The sequence below is a fragment of the Hemicordylus capensis genome, chromosome 3 (assembly GCF_027244095.1).
Source record: "Hemicordylus capensis ecotype Gifberg chromosome 3, rHemCap1.1.pri, whole genome shotgun sequence".
NCBI lineage: Eukaryota > Metazoa > Chordata > Lepidosauria > Squamata > Cordylidae > Hemicordylus > Hemicordylus capensis.
The window spans coordinates 229,479,334-229,500,139 of NC_069659.1; the positions used below are offsets into that span (position 1 = coordinate 229,479,334).

Below are 20,806 nucleotides of genomic sequence, written 5' to 3' on the forward strand. Positions count from 1 at the left end.
AAGAAAGGAAAGAGAAGGAAGAGGAAGTGGCTGGCAGGCAGGCAGTTAGTCCCTAAGAGTAGCAATCTACATACCAAAGAGATAGTGCCAGAGCAGTAAAGAAGGGATGACCAATGTCTTGACCACTCTAGCCCTCTGACTCACTAGTCTGTCCCCCTCTGTCATTGAGACATGAGACAGTGCAAAGTCCTTCACTTCCAACACCTCCCTGCTGCCCCGTCCTCTCCGTGGACCGGAAGTAAGCGGAAGTAGCCTGTGCACGTGCGCACGTCGGGTGCATGTGCACTTACATCGGGCTTGCTCACACATGTGATGTACACACGCACAATGTGCGTGCATGCCGCACCAACGTGTGTACACACACGGACTACTTCTGGTCTGAGGAGAGGATGGGCAGCAGGGAGATATGCTGCTGCCCCACCTGACCCATTTTTTAGTGAGCGCCAATGGGGAAAATGCAGGGGTTGGGTAAATGCACCCTCTTCCACCCTTAAAGTTATCCCCCCCGCCTGCCAGCCTTCGAACCTGTTCGGAGGCTCATAAAAGAGCCTCCGAACAGGTTCATGCACATCCCTAAGAACAACAGCTGATGCACTTGATTAAGCTCATAAACCTTATTAACTTGATATATTCATTAGCAATGTCCTTTCCACAGCACTGAGAAGATTTACTCAAAAGCTCACAATTCTATACAATAGGCTTATGCCCCCTGTTGCCTACAATTCCCTGAAGCCATTGGATGAGCTACTGTGATGTAATGTCATGGAACATTCACAGATATTCTAAACAGCTAAGGGGAAGTGTCCTGTAGAACACCAAAGAATCCTAGCCCTAAAATTTGGTCACAGAGTCATACTCCTCTGCACTCTCTGCTTTCTTGTTTTGTTTTATTGTATTAAGTGAGATGTATTAATAAATTACAATCCAATTTTAAATTCTGTTGTTATGTTGTTAGTTCTTTTGTGCATTCTATGAAAGGAAAGCAGGTTGTAAACATTTTAAATAAATAAAATAATCACACCTACTTTCCCCTAACAAAATACACCATCAAAATATATACACTACTCAGATCTCTTACAAGAGTGGAGTTTTCTTTCTCAGACATAGATGTCTATCCATCTGCTTTAGTACATGCAAATTAAGCTTTTGTATACAAGTGACATTTGACAGCAGAATTTGCGTTTGTGTAGCAGCTGAGCAGAAAGACTGAGAGATCTGGGAGAGAAAAGAAATATTTTTCAGGAATACGAAGCATCTCAGGAAGAGGTTGAAGCAGGCAGCATTCATCTAAACATGCTACTGTCTCACAGAGCCGTGTGTCAGGAAAAAATGATTAAATTATTCATCGCCCCAATTGTATGCTTCATGCATATACAATGTGTTCATTTTTATCATCACACACACACACACACACACACACACACACACACAGGTTTTCTAACACTCAAAGCTGTACAGAGTATTACAGCTAGACTCTACCATTATGGAACTTCCCAGGTGACCCATGCTGTTTTTGAAGCATTGTAATATTTTTTTGTTTGTCTTTGCAACCATTTGTAGTTGCCTTGTTGATCTCAAAGTAATAGAATAGAACATGAGAGAGTTTAGCTTTAAGCTTCACATACATGGAGTCATGGCCATATGAAACAACACTACCCCAGTGCTTACAATAAGATTATCCAGACAAGAAGGTAATACACGCAACCATGAGAACACCATGAGCAGCACAGTGCATTGGGGGATTCCTCGGTGAGTTGGGTGCTCTAGGCACCCGGCTCTATGCCTGCTTGGACTGCCTGAAGCCAAAGAATTCATACAACCCCAGAACTGGGTTAAAGGGCACATTGGCACCCTTTAACCCAGGTAAAAAACTTTGGCTACCAGGGAAGAGAGCGCCAGGATCACCCTCGATCCTGGTGCTTTACACAAGGAGCCCTACCTAGGTAGGCCTGCCCCTACCTAGGTAGGCCTGCCTCAATTACCCACACATAGACTGGGTAAATTCACAGTCAGGTAATGACAAAGAGGTCAAATTTCTAGACACGCTGAATGACTGTGCCCTAGAACAGTTGGTCTTGGAACCAACCAGAGAGAAGGCAACCTTGGACTTAATCCTGAGTGGCACCCAGGACCTGGAGCGGGATGTCAGTGTCATTGACCCTTTAGGGGACAGTGACCATAGTGTGATCAAATTCAGCATACATGTGGGGAGAGAATCGCCAAGAAAGACACTTTGAATTTCAGAAGAGGAAACTTCTCCAAAATGAGGAGTATGGTGAAAAGAAAGCTGAAAGGGAAAATCAGGAGAGTCACTTCACTCCGGAATACATGGAATTTACTCCAAACCACAATACTAGAAGCCCAGTTAGATTATATACCCAAAAGGAGGAAAGGTACCACTCAGTCCAGGAGGATGCCAGCCTGGCAAACAGGAAACTTCAAGGAAGCTGTAAAAGGGAAGAAGACTTCCTTCCAAAATTGGAAGGCCTGTCCAAATGAAGAGAACAAAGAATACAAACTCTGGCAAAAGAAATGCAAGGCAACAATAAGGGAGGCAAAAAGAGAGATTGAGGAACATTTTGCTAAAAGCATCAAGGGGAATAAAAAGAACTTGTTTAAATACATCAGAAGCAGAAAATCTGCCAGGGAGGAGGTTGGACCATTAGACAATGAGGGAGTGAAAAGGATTATTAAGGAGTATATGGAGATTTCAGAGAAGCTAAATGAGTTCTTTGTGTCCATCTTCACCGCAGAGGATACTGAGCATATACCTGTTCCTGAACCAGGCTTTTTGGGGATGGAAGCTAAAGAACTGAGCCAGTTAGAAGTGACAAGAGATGATGTTCTAAACTGTCTGGAAAAACGGAAAACTAGCAAACCATCAGGGCCAGATGGCATCCATCCAAGAGTCCTCAAAGAACTCAAATGTGAAATTGCTGGCCTCCTTGCTAAAATATATAACTTATCCCTGCGATCAGAGTCTGTACCGGAGGACTGGAAAGTAGCAAATGTAACACCAATTTTCAAAAAGGGATCCAGGGGCGATCTGGGAAATTACAGGCTGGTTAGCTTAATGTCCATTCCAGGCAAATTGATGGAAAGCATCCTCAAGGATAAAGTTGTAAAGAACAGGCCCTGCTGGGAGAGAACCAGCATGGCTTCTGCAAAAGTAAATCTTGCCTTACAAACCTTTTGGAGTTCTTTGAGAGTGTCAACAAGTGTGAGGATCAAGGGGATCCAGTTGACATAGTATACCTGGACTTCCAAAAAGCGTTCAACAAAGCTCCTCATCAAAAACTCCTGAGAAAACTTAGCAGTCAGGGATAAGAGAAGAAGTACATGTGTGTATTGCTAACTGTTTGAAAGAAAGGAAACAGAGCGTAGGTATAAATGGAGAGTTTTCACAATGGAGGGAAGAAGTGGGGTCCCCCAGGGATCTGTATTGGGACTGGTTCTTCTTAATTTATTCATAAATGATCTAGAAGTAGGGGTAAGCAGTGAGGTGGCCAAATTTGCAGATACCAAACTCTTTCGGGAAGCGAAATCTAAAACGGATTGTGAGGAGCTCCAAAACGATCTCTCCAAATTGGGTGAGTAGGCAACAAAAATGGCAAATAGCACTTACATTTTAGCACTTACAAATGCGGTTCAGTGTTGGCAAGTGTAAAGTGATGCACATTGGAACAAAAAAAACCACCCCAACTTCAAGTATATGTTGATGGAATCTGAGCTGTTGGTGACTGACCAGGAAAGGGATTTGGGGGTCATGGTGGACAGCTCATTGAAAGTGTCGACTCAATGTGCGGCAGCTGTGAAAAAGGCCAATTCCATGCTAGAGATCATTAGGAAGGGGATTGAAAATAAAACTGATAATATTATAATGCCCTTATACAAAACTATGGTGTGGACACATCTGGAGCACTGTGTACAATTCTGGTCACCACATCTAAAAAAGAACATTGTAGAACTGGAAAAGGTGCAGAAGAGGGCAACCAAGATGATCAGGGGCATGGAGCACCTTCCTTATGAGGCAAGACTACAACACCTGGGGCTTTTTAGTTTAGAAAAAAGAGGACTGTGGGGAGACATGATAGAGGTCTATAAAATCATGCATGGTGTGGAGAAGGTGGATAGACAGAAATTCTTCTCCCTCTCACATAACACTAGAACCAGGGGTCATCCCATGAAACTGATTGCCAGGAAATTTAGGACCAGAAAACAGAGGTACTTTTCACACAACGCATAATCAACTTGTGGAAATCTCTGCCGTGAGATGTGTTGACAGCCAACAACCTGGATGGCTTTAAAAGAGGTTTGGATAATTTCATGGAGGAGAGGTCTATCAACAGCTACTAGTTGGAGAGCTATAGGCCACCTCCAGCCTCAAAGGCAGGATGCCCCTGAATACCAGTTGCAGGGGAGTAACAGCAGGAGAGAAGGGCATGCCCTCAATTCCTGCCTCTAGGCTCCCAGTGGCATTTGGAGGGCCACTGTGTGAAACAGGATGCTGGACTAGATGGGCCTTGGGCCTGATCCAGCAGGGCTGTTCTTATGTTGAACCACAAGGGTTCCATTTTGGCAAAACCTTGCTGTTGGCAAATTCACAGTTGGTGAGGCATTAAAGTCTATGGGAAATGGGGTTAGTGGAACCACAACTGCAAAAATATCTAAAAATAAAGGGAAAATACCAAAACATTGCTTTAAAAAAATCACCAAAAAATCCTGTAATATTGCCAGGAGTTGCCAAGAAGAATGAGCAGATCAAACTTCTGGAAATTGTTTGAACCCCCCAAAGGCATTTTAAATTGGCAAGGGACAGCAAGGGTCACCAAGAGGAATGGGCAGGTCATACCCCTGAACGCCCCCCCCATCCCTGAAACACCCCACTCCCAAACCACTAGAAAAAACCCTCACCAACCGTGGATACTCAGGTCGTCCTTAGCAAGACCTGTCACAATTTCCCATTCGCATATACCCAAAACCGTGGTTGGTAAAAATGCGGTTGGCAAGGGACGACTGTATGCCTGTTTGCCCCAGTGTTGCAACACTATTTTAAAAATGTGTTTCCTGGGGCAATCTACAGCAGGGGTTCCCAATCCCCAGTAAATTGTAGCTGAGGATGATGGGAGTTGTTGTTCCGCAACATCTGGAGTACCACAGGTTCGGAACCCCTGATCTACAGGTTACCATGGTTCTGATTTTACACTACATTAATAAAGAAGTACATTTTAATGATAAGGAAGCACAGTCTCATCATCACTACTACTACTACTACTAATATACCATTTTCCAACAACAACAACAACATTCTTGAAGCGGTTTACACAGAAAAAGAATAATAAGGAAAATATGGTTCTCTGTCCCCAAAGTCACAGAGATCATTCACACATTCAAAAACTATGTTCTACCCGGTTTTGGGAACTGTGTGTGCTCCCAATTTTTGGTTGTGTGGAAACAAGGTAGGAGGAAAACCTAGGTAGCTTTTCTTCCTTCCATACAATCACTTCTATCCAGGGTTTCCTCTTCCCTTGCTTCCACATAACCAAGAACTGGAAGCATACACAGTTCCCAAAACTAGGTAGAACACAGTATTTGACTGTATGAATGACCTCATTGTCTAAAACGTTCCTCAGACTCCTTCCAAGGATCTGGCAGGGAACATTCCAAATGCTGTGCATGTGCGTGTGCACACACTCACATGCATACTTTTGGCATACAAATTTCCTTGTCATTAATGCTATTAGTGCTGGCTCTAACAGATGGGTCACATATGCTTCTTTAACTGCATCAATGCAAGATTGACCATTCAAAACTGAGGAGTTTTAAAGCCCAGTGACAAAACCGAGGAATGAGAGGCTGTTTGCAAAAGGTTTCTAGTAAATTTGTTCTCAGACACTCCCCACTGCCCTGCCTGATCCGATCAACCAGAATCCACTCTCTTCAGTTCTCAGACCACCCATCTGAGACAGATGTGGATGGTTTGGTACACTCTGTAAAACAAACTGAAGGCTCAGTGGCCAGCCACACTAAGATAGCTGTAAGAGAAGCAGCTTTTACCCTTGACAGCTGAACTAGTACTGACTTCCTGCTGAGTTTAGCTGATCAGTGAATTAATTTTGCATATGCTTGAGATTCTCACAGAGCTCTTGTTGCCTAACTGGCAGAGCCCTGACACACTGAGTTTTGACAACTCCCCACCCTCAAGTTTAAAAATATACCACTACAAAGATTGGGAGTACTAGCCCTTGCATCTTTAGAGGCTAAGCCTAAACCTTTAACTTATGTGAAACATCAGCATTTCTTCTAAAATGCCCAGAAAACAAAGGATTATTATATTTTTCTTTTTCATATTACAGTCCTGAAATATTATTTTTATCAGATGAGTTAGAAGCAGCACTCTGTCTAGAATGGGCAATTTTTGTAGAATATTCCTATATTCGTTATATAGGATGGACACTTCCAATGAATGGTTTCTGTTTACGTGTGTGTGTGTGTGTGTGTGTGTGTGTGTGTGTGTGTGTGTGTGTAAAAATGCACTTTACCAAACATGGGCCAATGAAGCCCTCAAAGTGAACAACAATATCAACAAAAAACAACATATAACTCATCTCAATTTTAAAGACACTACAGGTGGCCCTCATTATTCACGGGGGTCCCATTCCCACCTATTTCCGCAGCTAATGAAACTGTGAATAAAGAAACCTTAACCCTATGCGATTGGGGGAGTTAGGTTGCTAAACACACTGAATTGTGCTGAAAATCACAAGAAAAAGCATGGGAGAGCAGAAATAAGCACAATGCCTTGCTTGCTCTCCAGATCTTCAGCTCTCTAGCAATGACCCCCGAACTTCCATATCCTCTGATTTTTGTTGAGGGATGGGGGGTTTTGTATGTGCGGCAGGGTGTCTTTTTGCAAAAGAAAGAGACAAAATTGCTCAGCACTACAAAATGGTGACAGGAAATGTCATCAGAATTCATTTCTGGCCACTCAAGAACTGCGGATAGGCAAAAATAACCCTATTTTCACCTTGTGAATAAAGAAACTGGGCCCCTATGACCCAACCACGGATATGCGAAACCATGGGTGCAGGGACCACGGGTAACATGGGCCACCTGTATTATGTGCACATGCACATGAAGAGAGAGAAAGAGTTAATCCTGCTAGAAACACAACCCACCTCATTATGACAATTCACAATTACCCAACAGTCTTACAGCGACAAATAAATGTTACATTTATTTGGGATTCAGTTATGTGATCCCCAGTCACTTAAGGACTGTATGACAGAATGACAAAGATCACTAAAATGCATCCACAAATGAAACTGCAACTGTTCAAACAACGCATGTGAAAAAGTAAAACTTCCTGCAAATTTGTTCTGTTTTCACAGTTCCTCTCTTACTTATGCTTGAATATTATATGATTGCAAAACAAATTAAAAATACATGAAATAAAAAAGCAATCACAAAGAAATACCCTAATTACATTCATTGCTTGGAATGAGTAAGTGTCAAAGGGATAATTTGTCCAAAATATAAATGATATGATTGAATGCCTGGGCTGACTATAGAAATTAGCTTCAGGTAAAGCATCTGTCTCCAGTTCTAAGCAGCAAAAGAGAGATGTAGACCACTGTGTCTATAAACAGACAAGAACAACTTTCAGCTACAGGCAAATATACTATATACTTTCAATTTATTAAAGGCTGAAAATCATTTTTATTGCAAATGTTCAGATTGTAATTGGCTGCATGAATTTTTGTAGTCACATGCTTTCATGTACACTAGTGTATATATTTTATGTCAATCAGAATTACTCCGCATTTAGCACCAATTCACATAGAAACCTGTGAATTGAACTCCATGTAGTGTGAAGCCTCTGGGTGACTAACAGTTGGGGGCCCCAAAAGCTGCTACAGATAGCTACACAGAGCCCCCTTCCAAACCTGTTGCTCTGCTCTGCTGCTGCCGGCCCACTCATTTATACACAGCCTCTGGCAGCACCTGCATTACCCCTGCTAAATGAGCAAAGAAATGCCTTTTAAACTGGCGATTCTCTTATATTTAGCAGGGGGAGAGCAAATGGCCCCACCCAACCCCAGCACAGCATCCCTCCAGTGGCTCTCGCTGGTATCTGGCTTATGTTTCTTTTTAGATTGTGAACCCTTTGGGGACAGAAGACTATCTTATTTGTGTATTTTTTTTTATTTTTCTGTGTATACTACTTTGAGAACTTTGGCTGAAGAGTGGTATATACATATCCGTAGTAGTAGTCATCTCAAAGCAGCAGAGAGAAACAAGTTCCTAGAAGGTGGCAAGTGCTGCAAGAGGGAGGGAAGAGGGGGAAGTGAGTGGGTATAAGGACACTACGACACTGTGACAACACTGGAAGACATTTCTCTACAGGTCACTATAACAGTTATTTTGAGAGCTGGTCTTGTGGTAGCAGGCATGACTTGTCCCCATAGCTAAGCAGGGTCTGCCCTGGTTGCATCTGAATGCGAGACTTGATGTGTGAGCACTGCAAGGTATTCCCCTCAGGGGATGAAGCTGCTCTGGGAAGAGCAGAAGGTTTCAAGTTCCCTCCCTGGCTTCTCCAAGACAGGGCTGAGAGAGATTCCTGCCTGCAACCTTGGAGAAGCAGCTGCCAGTCTGTGAAGACAATACTGAGCTAGATAGACCAATGGTCTGATTCAGTATATGGCAGTTTCCTATGTTCCTATGATGTGTAATAACCAGGAGGACCTTGTCATGAGAGGCCCTTTCATGGGCCTTTGCATAAACCAGGGCATAGCTCTATGTAGAGAGAATAAAGGACCACACACTAAATGAGCACAATGGTGTCAAAACTATACTACCAGCTATGCAGATGACTCAAGAGCAGAAGCAGGGATACTAACTTTGAAATAGTAGCCGATTAAATTATTTTAGAATAGTGTCTGGGAACAGAACTGAGTAATGGGATCTAATGTCACTAAAGGGAATGGGGGGGCAGTTATGTGAATGGGAGGAGAGACAATTATCCAGGTTTTCCCTCTCAGCCACAACATGCAGGCAAAAGATTATGTTACTGTGGAAAATTTCACTGAAAGTAAATATTCTCAATGCAAAAAAGGATAGCAAAAACCTTTGATGAAGAAAGAAATCAAGGATGACACAGAAATCATTGTAACATAATGTAAATCAACAGCATATCTTCTTTTTCATGGATGGTTGTGTTCTTGCAAACTCAGCTTACAATATTTTATTTATAAACATATTTTACCCCACATTTTCCATTCCTATAGGACCCTCAGACTACAGTTCAAGTACAAAAGAACAAAACCATCAACACAATTAAAGCAACTTAATAAACAATGTAAACACCATCAGCAATAACAAAAAGCTAAAACAGCAGAGAGATCAATAAACTGGGGCAGCCAGTAGCCCTCTTCAGACGTCGTTTTTTAAAGGATGCTGTACATGTTAACAGCATCCAAACCAGGAATGGAAGTCCACCCCCGACACATCACTCACCCTTCCACCTGCCACAATTACAGTGTTTATCTGAAGAGACAAACACCGTAAGTGGGATTACATCAATTTCCATGATCGGTAGGCTAGAGATACCCAGCCTGCTAATCATGGAAACAGTCACAAACTCATTAACAGTGTTCATCTCTTCAGATGAATGTTGTAATGGTGAAGAGTGCAGGTGGGAAGTTGAATGATGCACTGGGGGTGGGACTTCTGTTCCCAATTTGGACGCTGTAATTGTGTAGAGTGTCCTTTTTGAAAACCGTCTCAAGAGGGCTAGTGTGTCATGTTCTGTCTGGCTTGAGGCTCTGCATATGGTTGTCCCTTAGGACAGTTGCCATACTGCAACAGGCTTTTAACCATTAGGCCTTGGATAAGGCCAGCCCTGTTGGATCAGCCATCGGCTTATCCCTATAGCAGGAAGATCATAAGAGGCTTCATGTCTGAGGCAGGCTGCGAAATATTGTCCCTATGCGCTTGAACAACTGGGCTCCCACCAGCAGTTTAGCTGCTACTTTTTATCCCAATTGTAGCTTCTTGCCCATTTTTAAGGGCAACTCCATGCACAGTTCACTACCATAGTCATTGACCACACTGGGCGAGTTCACACATCGTGCGGAACTGGCAGTTTGGCTGAGCTGCTGGTTCCCTAAGCATGGGCACAAACCTGACTTCTGGTGTAAGAAAGGATATGCCAACACTGGGCATGACATGCAAACCAAGCAATCTCATCATATTCTACCCTACTTGCAATATGGAACATGACATCTGTCCTCACTTAAAATCTTGGTTACAGAGGTCGGGTTCTGAATCGCAAGTAGGGTAGAATATGCTGAGATTTATGAGTAAGCACATCACTCCCAATGTCAGCATATCCTTTCCAGCACTGGAAGCTGGGCTCATGCTTGTGTTTGCTGGTTCACCATAACATGTTAACCCTCCCAAAGTAAAATAAAAAGAAAGTTATGAAAATATACTACTAAGGCTATTTTTAAAAAACCCTACAATAAAAATTAACAACCATGGTTAGGATCAAAAATGTAAGTAATGGGGTTTTCTTGCCTCTTTCAACAGCCATTGTTTGTACCCATGGAATGCTGCCCCTGGAGGTCAAGGGACCCATGGAGAAGGATTCGATACAGTAGGGGAAGGAAGGAAGGAAAGGAAGGAAGATTAGCAATCCCTCTCCCTGGAAGCAGGAGTACTTTCTTTCCACTCACACCTTGGACACTTATGGCCCAGCCAAACGTACAGGATTTTGTAGTTCTTTGAAAAGTGCAAAATGAGATGTGACTAATGCTATTTACCACCCAATAACCGAGACCAAGGTTTCTCAACGTGTGGGTCCCCAGATGTTATTGGACTTCAACTCCCATAATCCCCAGCCCCAGTGGCCTTTGGTTGGGAATTATGGGAGTTGAAGTCCAATTACATCTGGGGACCCACACGTTGAGAATCCCTGACCTAGACTACATCAGTTGGTGACTCCTAGTTTCCCACTCTGCAGCAAATGAGCATTTAAAGAAATTGCACGGCAACACATTTGAAACAAATGTACAGTAAACTGTTTAAAAGTAATTTTTAAAAAATTTAGTCTCTGCTACCAGGGCAAAGAGGTATCTTTTATGGTGGTGGTTCTCTTAGAGGGAGAGTAACTGTCCCAATTCAGTTCAGCACAGTGTCCCTCCACATATCTCTTTGGGACAGGGGACAGTCTTCACATGAATTCTCCTATGCCAACCACTTTGTGAACTTTTTGGAGCTGTTGTTGAAAAGTGGTATACACGTTTTAAAACAGAAGAAAAAATAAGTATTGATTTTAGACATAGTGTAACCTTCTTTTCCAGTCAAATGAGAGCCCCCCAAAAGAAATGTGCAGCAATGTTTATTTTTGTTCATGCTTATCTTAAATATAAGGATATACTGACTGCCATAAAGTATCTGCAAGCAGCCAAGGAAGGCTGTGAAGCAGGAGGAGACCACTGGATCTCAGGAAATCTACACTAGGAAAGCAGGGAATGCATGTGATATTTATTCCCCATTGTGGGAACTGCTGTATCTGAAATCACTATTACTGTGCTAGTGTCATGACGGAAGGGATTACGGAAGATGCCAGCTAGATATTGCCAAAACGAACATTCAATTGATTTCACTGCTCTGCATATGTACTGCTAAAGGCCTGTCTGTAGAAAAACATTTTCTAAATACTAATGAATATTTTTTGTTGCTAATTATTTGTATAACTTCATAATTTATAGATGAAAACACCGAATACGAGACCCCTGAAACAAGAACCTGAATGCATGTGAGGTCCAATTTTTTTGAAAATATCCCCCAGGACATGAATTTCTGCATGGGTGAGAACTGTCCTTGAGTCACACATCAAGCCTTGCAGGCCTATATATTTTCCTCTTCCAGAAAGACATCAGAGGTCATTCAGAAGTCTAAGGACCACAGTAGCAAAGTCATGCTTTCAATTGAAATTAATTTCTCATTTCTCAGTTAGAGGGGGAATGTGTGTCTGTAACAGACACATTACATGCATTTCTACCAAATGGCATCTCTATATGAAATGGATACAGGATGTCGGTAACTGAATTAGCTACCTAAGGAGCCAATAAAATAATAAGCAAGGGAAATAACTTAAATAATGACTGTTACTTTTTAAAAGTGCCTTTGTTAAAACATATCTGGTATAAAACATTTCTCAATTATAAAACACTAGATTCAAAATTCAAATGAATTCAATAATAATTTTGGCTAAATTAAGATTGAAGGGACAATTAAAATATGATTTGAATCACACTTTCTCTGGAAAATAAACCCAACATTGTTATACCTCTCTATGAACAGGTTGTCCGGATTTCTAGTGACAGAAGCTTTGAACCTCAGTACTTTGGATTTCCAAGGGGTCCCTTAGTCACCATTACTGCTAGAGTTATCAACTCTGCTTGGATTTTTCCAGAATTTCCCCCTTACAACAGAGCATATCTTATGCACTGCTTCTGCAGTTTGTTACATTTGCAAGTCTTTGAGGCGGGTCTCACAATCATTGAGACTCGCTTTTGCCGAAACTGCGGTGGGAGCAGGCTAAGCTGCAGACGGTCACTGCAGAAGCCCTGGGCGGCCGTATCGGCCGCCCAAACGATTGCCGGCTCCATGACGGAGCCAGCGAGGGTTGGGGGGAGCGGGGGCCGATTGGTCCCCGCAAGATCCAGCATGCCCTGCGTGAGCGCGCAGGGCATGCTGGCGAGACCCCCAGAGCTGGGAAGCAGCTTTTCACCTCCCCTCTGGGGGTCTCCTTGTGAGTAGCCACAGCGTGGCGCCATGCCGCGGCTACTCACAATCAGAAAGCCCGCATTTGCTCCATAAACCCAGGCTTTAGGGAGGGCTACTTGAGTGGGTTACCAGCTTGTAAACCACCAGGCTCACCTGCGAGCCCGGTGGGTTTACACAATCAGCAAAAATTGGGCTAGGCTCTCCTAGCCCGATTTTTGTTGATCGTGAGAATAGCCCCTTTGTGTGATTTCCATTCTTACACCTATTCCACATATCTGTTTTCCTGCACCTACGTTTGCTTTGGAACTATTCACTTAGACTCATCACTTAGAACTGATCAGTGCCTTCATACTGAATGATGGGTTTGCAAGGACTCTTGACCTATTCTTACAAAGACGAATACCCACTGGAGACCATTATCGTGCAAGGGGGCACTGAACTCACTCCAGATATGTTATGAGCATGAAAATTTAAACAGTTGGGCTCTACAAGCTGCATGGGATGAAGCTACAGACATCCCAAGAGATGCAGGAGCATGTGAATTCAGTGCTGGAGTTTGTAGATACATTGAGAGGGATGGGAGATGAAAATTTAAAAACCAAGTTGCAGCGATGTTATTGTGCAGTCTCCCAAAATCTTATAGATCAATGCCATTGAAGCCAGGCCTGATTCAGGCCTGATTCAGAACTCACACTGGACTTTATTAACGGGGAAATGACTGATAAATACATTTGCAGAAAGGAGACTAGGGCAGGCAGAAAGACTGGGAGATTGGAGACAACCCTCCAGGTGTGAGAAGATGCCGGAGGGAAGGCAGAGACCAGACTGTTGCTTTTGCTGTAAAAAGCCTAACCACCTAAACAGAGACTGCTCAGTTTGGAAAGCTAAGCAATGCAAGCAGGCGCGTAACAATGATAGGGCAAGGGGAGACAGTTGTCTGGGGGCCCCACTGCCTGGAGGGGCACCCCAGGGGCACCTCATGTGACTCCCCATTGCCCCCTGCCCAGCCCCATAGCCTCTCAGCCACTTGCCCTCTTTGCCGTCTCTCCTGCTTGTTCTGCTGGCCCGCAATCGAAGCAGCAGGCAAGCTGCAAAGAGCTCCTTTTCTCCCGCCTCTCAGCTGATCGGCGGGTGGGCGGGGCTTCCACGGAGGCCTCCGTGTAGGCCGCAGTGAAGCCTGAACTCGAGTAGGGCCCAAGCCAGCCAGGAAGGAGGAGGCCGCCAGAGTGTTCTCTGCAGCAGAAGACCCCTTGCTGCCCTGCTTAACCCAGACCAGCATTTGCCAGGTAGAGTGTGAACTCCTTTTTGTGGTTACCTTTCCCGCCCCCCCCCCCCCCATATATAGGGATCTGCTTGCCATAGGGCTTGGATATGGGGGGGGGAGGGACCGAGAAGTCTCTGAATATTTATTTTGAAACAGCTTGGAAAATTTGCTGACTAAAAAAAAACTATCTAAAAAGTCCTATAAGTGGCTTGTTTCATGGCAGAAAATTGCAAAAACTTCTGGAACAGTATTTTATTAATTTTATTTATTCATTCATTCATTTATAAATGCACTTATGTTCAAGTTGTTTTGCAACCCAGAAGGTCTGAGTGAGAACTGTGAAGCATGTGTGGTGCTTTTATTTTATTTTTCTTGTGTGTGAACTGCTCCCCAATAACTTGCAGGGACTTCAGGGTAAATCTGGCCAACATGTGAATGCAGCACCTCCATTCCAGAGGAGATGTGTCTTAAAGGGCTTTAAAAGCCTCCTGTGAAAAACCTCCTGCAATCAAACTTGACTGAATTTGTTCAGAATTCTGGGAAAACAAACATAGGTTCACCCTGCATGGTTGAAAGTCTCCTTTGCTAATCTGCAGCGAGGGGCCCATTTTAATAATTCATCTTTCTAGTGTGTTCTAGGCATTAAAAGTAATACAAATGTATAGTACTCAATGTCTATCACTATATATTGTGACGTGTGTGTGTGTGTATTCAGTGAAATGTATTTGCAGGCAGCATACTTATTTTGGAATATCACACTTAAATCCTTGGGGGCCTGGGGTGTGCGGAGGCCCTGGACTTTGGGAGGGGGGCATTTTAAAATCTTGTCTCTGGGCCCACTCCAACCTTGCTACGCCCCTGAATGCAAGCATGTGCAGAAAAAGAGAAGAACCAGCAGGGTGTGATGGTTAGAATGCTGGACTAGGACCGGAGAGAACCGAGTTCAAATCCCCATTCAGCTATGATACTTGCTGGGTGACTCTGGGCCAGTCACTTCTCTCTTAGCCTAACCTACTTCACAGGGTTGTTGTGAGGAGAAACTTAAGTATGTAGTACATCGCTCTGGGCTCCCTGGAGGAAGAGCGGGATATAAAATGTAAAAAATAAAAAATAAAAGGCAAGGTCAGCCACAAGCAAAATTGCAGACTAGGCCACTGATGCATCATTGGTAGAATACAGGAGGGGTTTCCCATTGCCTCCTCCCACACAGTATGAGATGATGCCTTTCAGCATCTTCCTACATCACTGCTGCCCAATATAGGTGTTTCCCATAGTCTGGGAAACATACCAGCGGGGATTCAAACTGGCAACCTTCTGCTTGTTAGTCAAGCATTTCCCCGCTGTGCCACTTAAGGTGACATCAGGTCTGCTTAGGCATTCCCCAATATAGGGAAAGGCACAAGGAGAATCCCCTTCCAATTCAGTTGGCAGCTGTTGAATGTGGGGGCGATTGTCCCACTGCCTGCTAAGTAACCTCTCCCAATATGCCAACAAATGATCCCGTGAGACTCCTGAGCATGTCAAGAGTGGGAGCTACAAGCCTATAGTCCCAGACATAAGCAGAGAGGCTTCTGGGAGTCTTCAGAACAGCAGTGCTGGCAACACAATGCTGGTGCATTGATTCAGAGGCAACATGCCAAATGACCAGCAATGAGAGTTTTTTTCACTGAAATGGACTACAGTGTGAAAAGCAAAGTCTTCCTCACAGATTGGAAAGGCATAAGTGTAAAGCGAATTGGGCGAAGATTTCTAAACTGCACTACCGTCTCCAGACTCCAGAGGGAAACACAAGAGCTTTGCGAAGGATGTTTTGTTTGTGCCTAGAGGGAAGGCTGCTCTCATTGATGCACCTAACCAGTAACAGCCTCTCTGTGTGTTTCCATGGGAAAGTGTGCAGGATTCAAAAGTGGGAGGAGACCCTATTCCAGGGAACTGCAGATGTACAGGCTTCTCAGCAGACAAGAGGAAGCCAAGGCAGCCATCCAGCCACAGAGATCAAAGAGATCAATCCAGTGGTGGGTCAAGAGGATCCTTCTGACCAGCTTTTGCAGGATTGGGGAGCAGAGGGAATTGTTGCAGCCAGATCGAAGCCTACACAAATGGTCAGAAGTAGAGAGATGTAGAGAAGAAGTAGAGAGAAGTAGAGAGATGGGGCCATGAGCAAGGAGCAAGACCTAGGCAGGCACATGTGTTTCAGGATCTGGGGAATGGAGGAACACAAGAAGTTTCCAAAAGCCACCAACAGGCAGGGGCTAGGTTATCCATTGGGCACAATAGGCACAATGCCTAGGGCCTATAGAGCAACCAAGGCCTATGAATTTTTGTGTGTGTGATTTCTTCCTCTCTCTTAGAAGTCACTGGGGCTATTCACACGGTCTGCAAAAATTGAGCTAAGGGAGTCTAGCCTGATTTTTGCAGCCCGTGAAAACCAACGGGCTCGGCTGCAAGCCGCTTCTGTAGCCCAGTGCTTAAACCGGGTCTGCGGAGCGAGCGCTCTGCAAACCTGGTTTTAGCAATCGTGAGTTGCTGCGCTGCAGCTCCATGCCGTGGCTACTCACGGGTAGACCCCTGGAGGGAAGGCAAAAAGCTGCCTCCTGGCTCCGGGGGGTCTCTCCAGCATGCCCTGCACACTCGTGTAGGGCATGCTGAAGCTTCTGGGGGCCAATCGGCCCCTGCTCTCCCCACACCCGCCGGCTCCGTAATGGATCTGGCAGTCGTGTGGGTGGCCACTTCGGCTAAGCCCGCTCTCCCCGCTCACCCTCCCCAGGCGCATCTCTGTGATCATGAGCCCCGCTTCACTGTGTTTTTCTTTTTCCCACCTGTATGAACTGTGTTTGTGTGTGAGAGAGATAAAAGATCCCATCCCCCACTTGAAAGCCTTTGTTTGGGTGTTTGTGTTCCATTTGGAACTGTTTGTGTGAGAGAGAAAGAGATTCCGCAGCCCCACAGAAACACTTGAAGCCTTTGTTTGTGTGTGTTCATTTGTGAGTGTAAGAGAGATAGGGGTAGCACTTACATTTATATACCGCTCTATAGCCGAAGCTCTCTAAGCAGTTTACAATGATTTAGCATATTGCCCCCCAACATTCTGGGTACTCATTTTACCGACCTCGGAAGGATGGAAGGCTGAGTCAGCCTTGAGCCCCTGGTCAGGATCGAACTTGTAACCTTCTGGTTACAGGGCGGCAGTTTTACCACTGCGCCACCAGAGGGTATGCACAAAACCTATTTTTCCCGGTTTTCCCTGAACTGGATTCAAACCAGGCCAAATTGTTGTTGTTTTTCCCCCCTCCTTCAGACTGGGACCCGGTTCGGTTTGAATTTATACTGGTTCTGGCCCAGTTCGGAGCCCTACAAGGTCACTAAGGGCAGCGATAGTGGTGGCTGCGGTGGGGGGGGGTGGCAGCTTCCCCATGGTCTCCCCCACAGCTAGAGGTCCCGGTTCAGACCTTCTTTCATCCATTGTGGGCCCCTGTGCATGTGTAGAGGCCATTTCTTTGACCTCCTCTCATGCACACTGGCCGTTTGCATGACCCAGGTCATGCAAATGGCCAGAGCATATGCATGGACATCAAAGAAATGGCCTCCACACATGTACAGAATCTCAAAATGGTCCACGGAAGGCCCAAAATAGGCCTAAAGAAGGCCCAAACTGGGATGCAGAAGGCCTGAACTGGGCCACAGAAGGCTCCAACTGGGTCCAGGACTGGTTAAGTTTGAACAGGTTTGTGCGAACCAGCTCAAATTCAAGCCATCTTCAACATCCCTAATGAGAGAGATTTTGAACTTTTTAAACATGATTTTCCAAAATGTACAGGATGCCAATAAACATAAGCTACTGTAAAACTGTAAGAATACATACTTGTAGGAAAAATTCTCCCCACCCCACCATACATCTTCTTGTGCAGAAATAATGGATAATCCAGCCCTGAAAACTCCTGGATTTAAGTTTGTTATATCTGGAGAGACCACAGAAAAGGACCCAATAGAACAAAGGACTTGTGTATTACCAGAGGCAACAAAGAAATTACTGGGTTGAAAGCCTTTGCAACAAAGACTTTTAGTGTGGCTTTGAAAGGAATTGCCTCTACTACAGAAAAAGGCAGTGAGAATGGCTACCTTTAGACAAGAAAGAATCAAAAATTGCCTCTAAAGTTTGCCTTACACTTCAGAAAAATTCACAGTTTGACCCAGAAGGACCCTAGGATGATGTAGCCATGAAAGCAGCAAGTAGTGGACTTTGCTCAACCAGAAGGATGTTCCAGAGTAGAGTCTTGGACCCAGCACAAAGACCTGTTTGAAATGGAATTTGCTTAACAGAAGGATGTTCCAGAAAAGACTCTCCTAAACCCAGAGTGCAGAGACATGGATATCAGCAACATGTTTTTGTCTGTGTTGGAAACCGTAAGAACAGCCCTGCTGGATCAGACCCAAGACCTATCTAGTCCATCATCCTGTTTCACTCAGTAGCCCACTAAATACCTCTGGGAAGCCCACAGGCAAGAGCTGAGGGCATGCCTTCTTCCCTGCTGTTTCTCTTACAACTGGTATTTAGAGGCATCTTGCCTCTGAGACTGGAGGAGGCCTACAGCCCTCACACTAGTAGCCATTGATACACTTGTCTTCTATGAATATACCTAAACCCCTCTTAAAGTTATCCAGGCTGTTGGCTGTCACCACATCTTGTGACAGAGAATTCCATAGATTAATTATGTGTTGTGTGGAAAAGTTCTTCCTTTTGAAGGCCCTAAATTTCTTGGCAATCAGTTTCATGAGATGACCCCTCATTCTAGTATTATGTGAGAGGGAGAAAAATTTCTCTGTATCCATTCCCTCCACACCATACATAATTCTATAGACCTCTGTCATGTGACCCCCTCAGTTGTCTTTTTTCTAAACTAAAAAGTCCAAGATGTTATAACCTTATCTCATAAGGAACGGGCTCTAGGCCCCTGATCATCTTGGTTGCCCTTTTCTGCAGCTTCTCCAGTTCTATAATGTCCTTTCTGAGGTATGGTGACCAGAACTACAGTACTCCAAATGTGGCCACCCCATAGATTTGTATAAAGGTATTATGATATTAGCAGTTTTATTTTCAGTCCCCTTCCTAATGATCCCAAACATGGAATTGGCTTTTTTGCAGGTGCCAGACATCGTGTTGACACTTTCAACAAGCTGTCCACCACAACTCCTTGTCGGTCAATGACTGCTCAGACCCCATCAGCGTATATATGAAGTGAGGGTTTTTTGCCCCAATATTCATCACTTTACACTTGCTAACCTTGAGTCTAACCTTGTGATTTCTCTTTCTTTCAAATGTAGCTCAAGAAGGGGGAAAGAAGGCTTGAACCTCAGAATGATGTTTATCTTTGTCAAAGCGTTCATGCTAGGAAATGCATGTTTTAATCTGTGCTTTGTTGCAGTCAAAGGTGACCAGATTTTCTATGAAGGATCTTCCCAGGGAAATGTTTGTCCACCAGAGATAAGCGAGACTGTCACAGAAATCTTGTGAAGAAAATGAACCTTAGGGTTCAACCACTTGCCATTGAGAAAGGGTGTTGGAAATGGCAATTGGATTACTCCAAGCCAGAAAGTGAAGGGGTAATCCTACCTTAAACCTGAAGAAGATGTGGGGATTCATATGTAAATAGATTCTCTGTACAGAGACTCTGACTTCAGTTCCCATCCAAAAAAGACATGTAACCCAGCTAAAGGTAAAGTTGTGCCATCGAGCCAGTGTCGACTCCTGGCGACCACAGAGCCCTGTGGTTGTCTTTTAAGAATACAGGAGGGGTTTACCATTGCCATCTCCCACACAGTATGAGATGGTGCCTTTCAGCTTCTTCCTATATCACTGTTGCCCGATATAAGTGTTTCCCATAGTCTGGGTTTTTTCTTATTTGAGCAAAGAGGAACATTTTTTGAAGTGGTGATTTTCTTTATTTAGCAGGGGGAGAGCAACTAGCCCTATTCAACTCCAGCTCAGCATCCCTCTCATGGCTGTTGCTGGTGTCTCCCATATGTTTCTTTTTAGATTGTGAGCCCTTTGGGGATAGGGTGCCATATTTATTTATCTATTTATTTATAGCTATGTAAACCGCTTTGAGATCTTTGGTTGAAGAGCTGTATATAAATATTTGTAGTAGTAGTAAAGTTTCTTAAATTTATGACTTATGGTTCTGAGTGGTTTCTTCAGAACTCAGCTCTGCTAACACCCAATCAGTAAATAATGCACATAGAGCATCCTCAGATCTAACTAATTTATTTTGGTACTGTCTCAACAATTCTGTAAATATACATAACTAGATTTGTGCTCCTGAGTGCAGAAAGTGTTTCCTTAGTGCAGCAGCATGTGGACAATGCTACATGTTTCCTGGTGATACTCAAAATGCACTTCAATAAGAAAAACTAGATACACTGGAAGACAGCCAAATCTGTTGTGCCTGACAGGTAGCTATGAGGGACTTGAGAATTGCTTTCAGAACATGCTAATTCTAACACATCTTTTAAAAAGCTTTGAAGTAATCCTATTCAGTAAGCGTGAACACATAGTGAGGAAAATAGCAACAGCCAGAAGTCTGAATCCATTCATTTTTGTGGAAATCATCTTAAACGCCTCTGTCAAAAACTGGAGTCTGCCATCATAGCTCATACAATGGAGTATGCTGCATTCATTTAAGCACATAGCATTCTCTAATTTGTATTTGTTCAAATGTAAAAATGCCTACAGTCTGCACAAATGTACAT

The 20,806-nt window shown here is 43.9% G+C and overlaps 1 protein-coding gene and 1 long non-coding RNA gene across 12 annotated transcripts in view; one reads left to right on the forward strand and one right to left on the reverse strand.

Moving 5' to 3' along the window:
* The window catches only part of CTNNA3 (catenin alpha 3), a 1,115,062-nt gene that overhangs the window by 413,768 nt on the left and 680,488 nt on the right, over positions 1–20,806 (reverse strand). The gene's annotated exons all lie outside the window — the stretch shown is intronic.
* LOC128350088 (uncharacterized) lies at positions 13,950–20,226 on the forward strand. The gene is made up of 2 exons (XR_008319147.1): positions 13,950–14,081; positions 19,203–20,226. It is a non-coding gene; the product is annotated as an uncharacterized LOC128350088 (long non-coding RNA).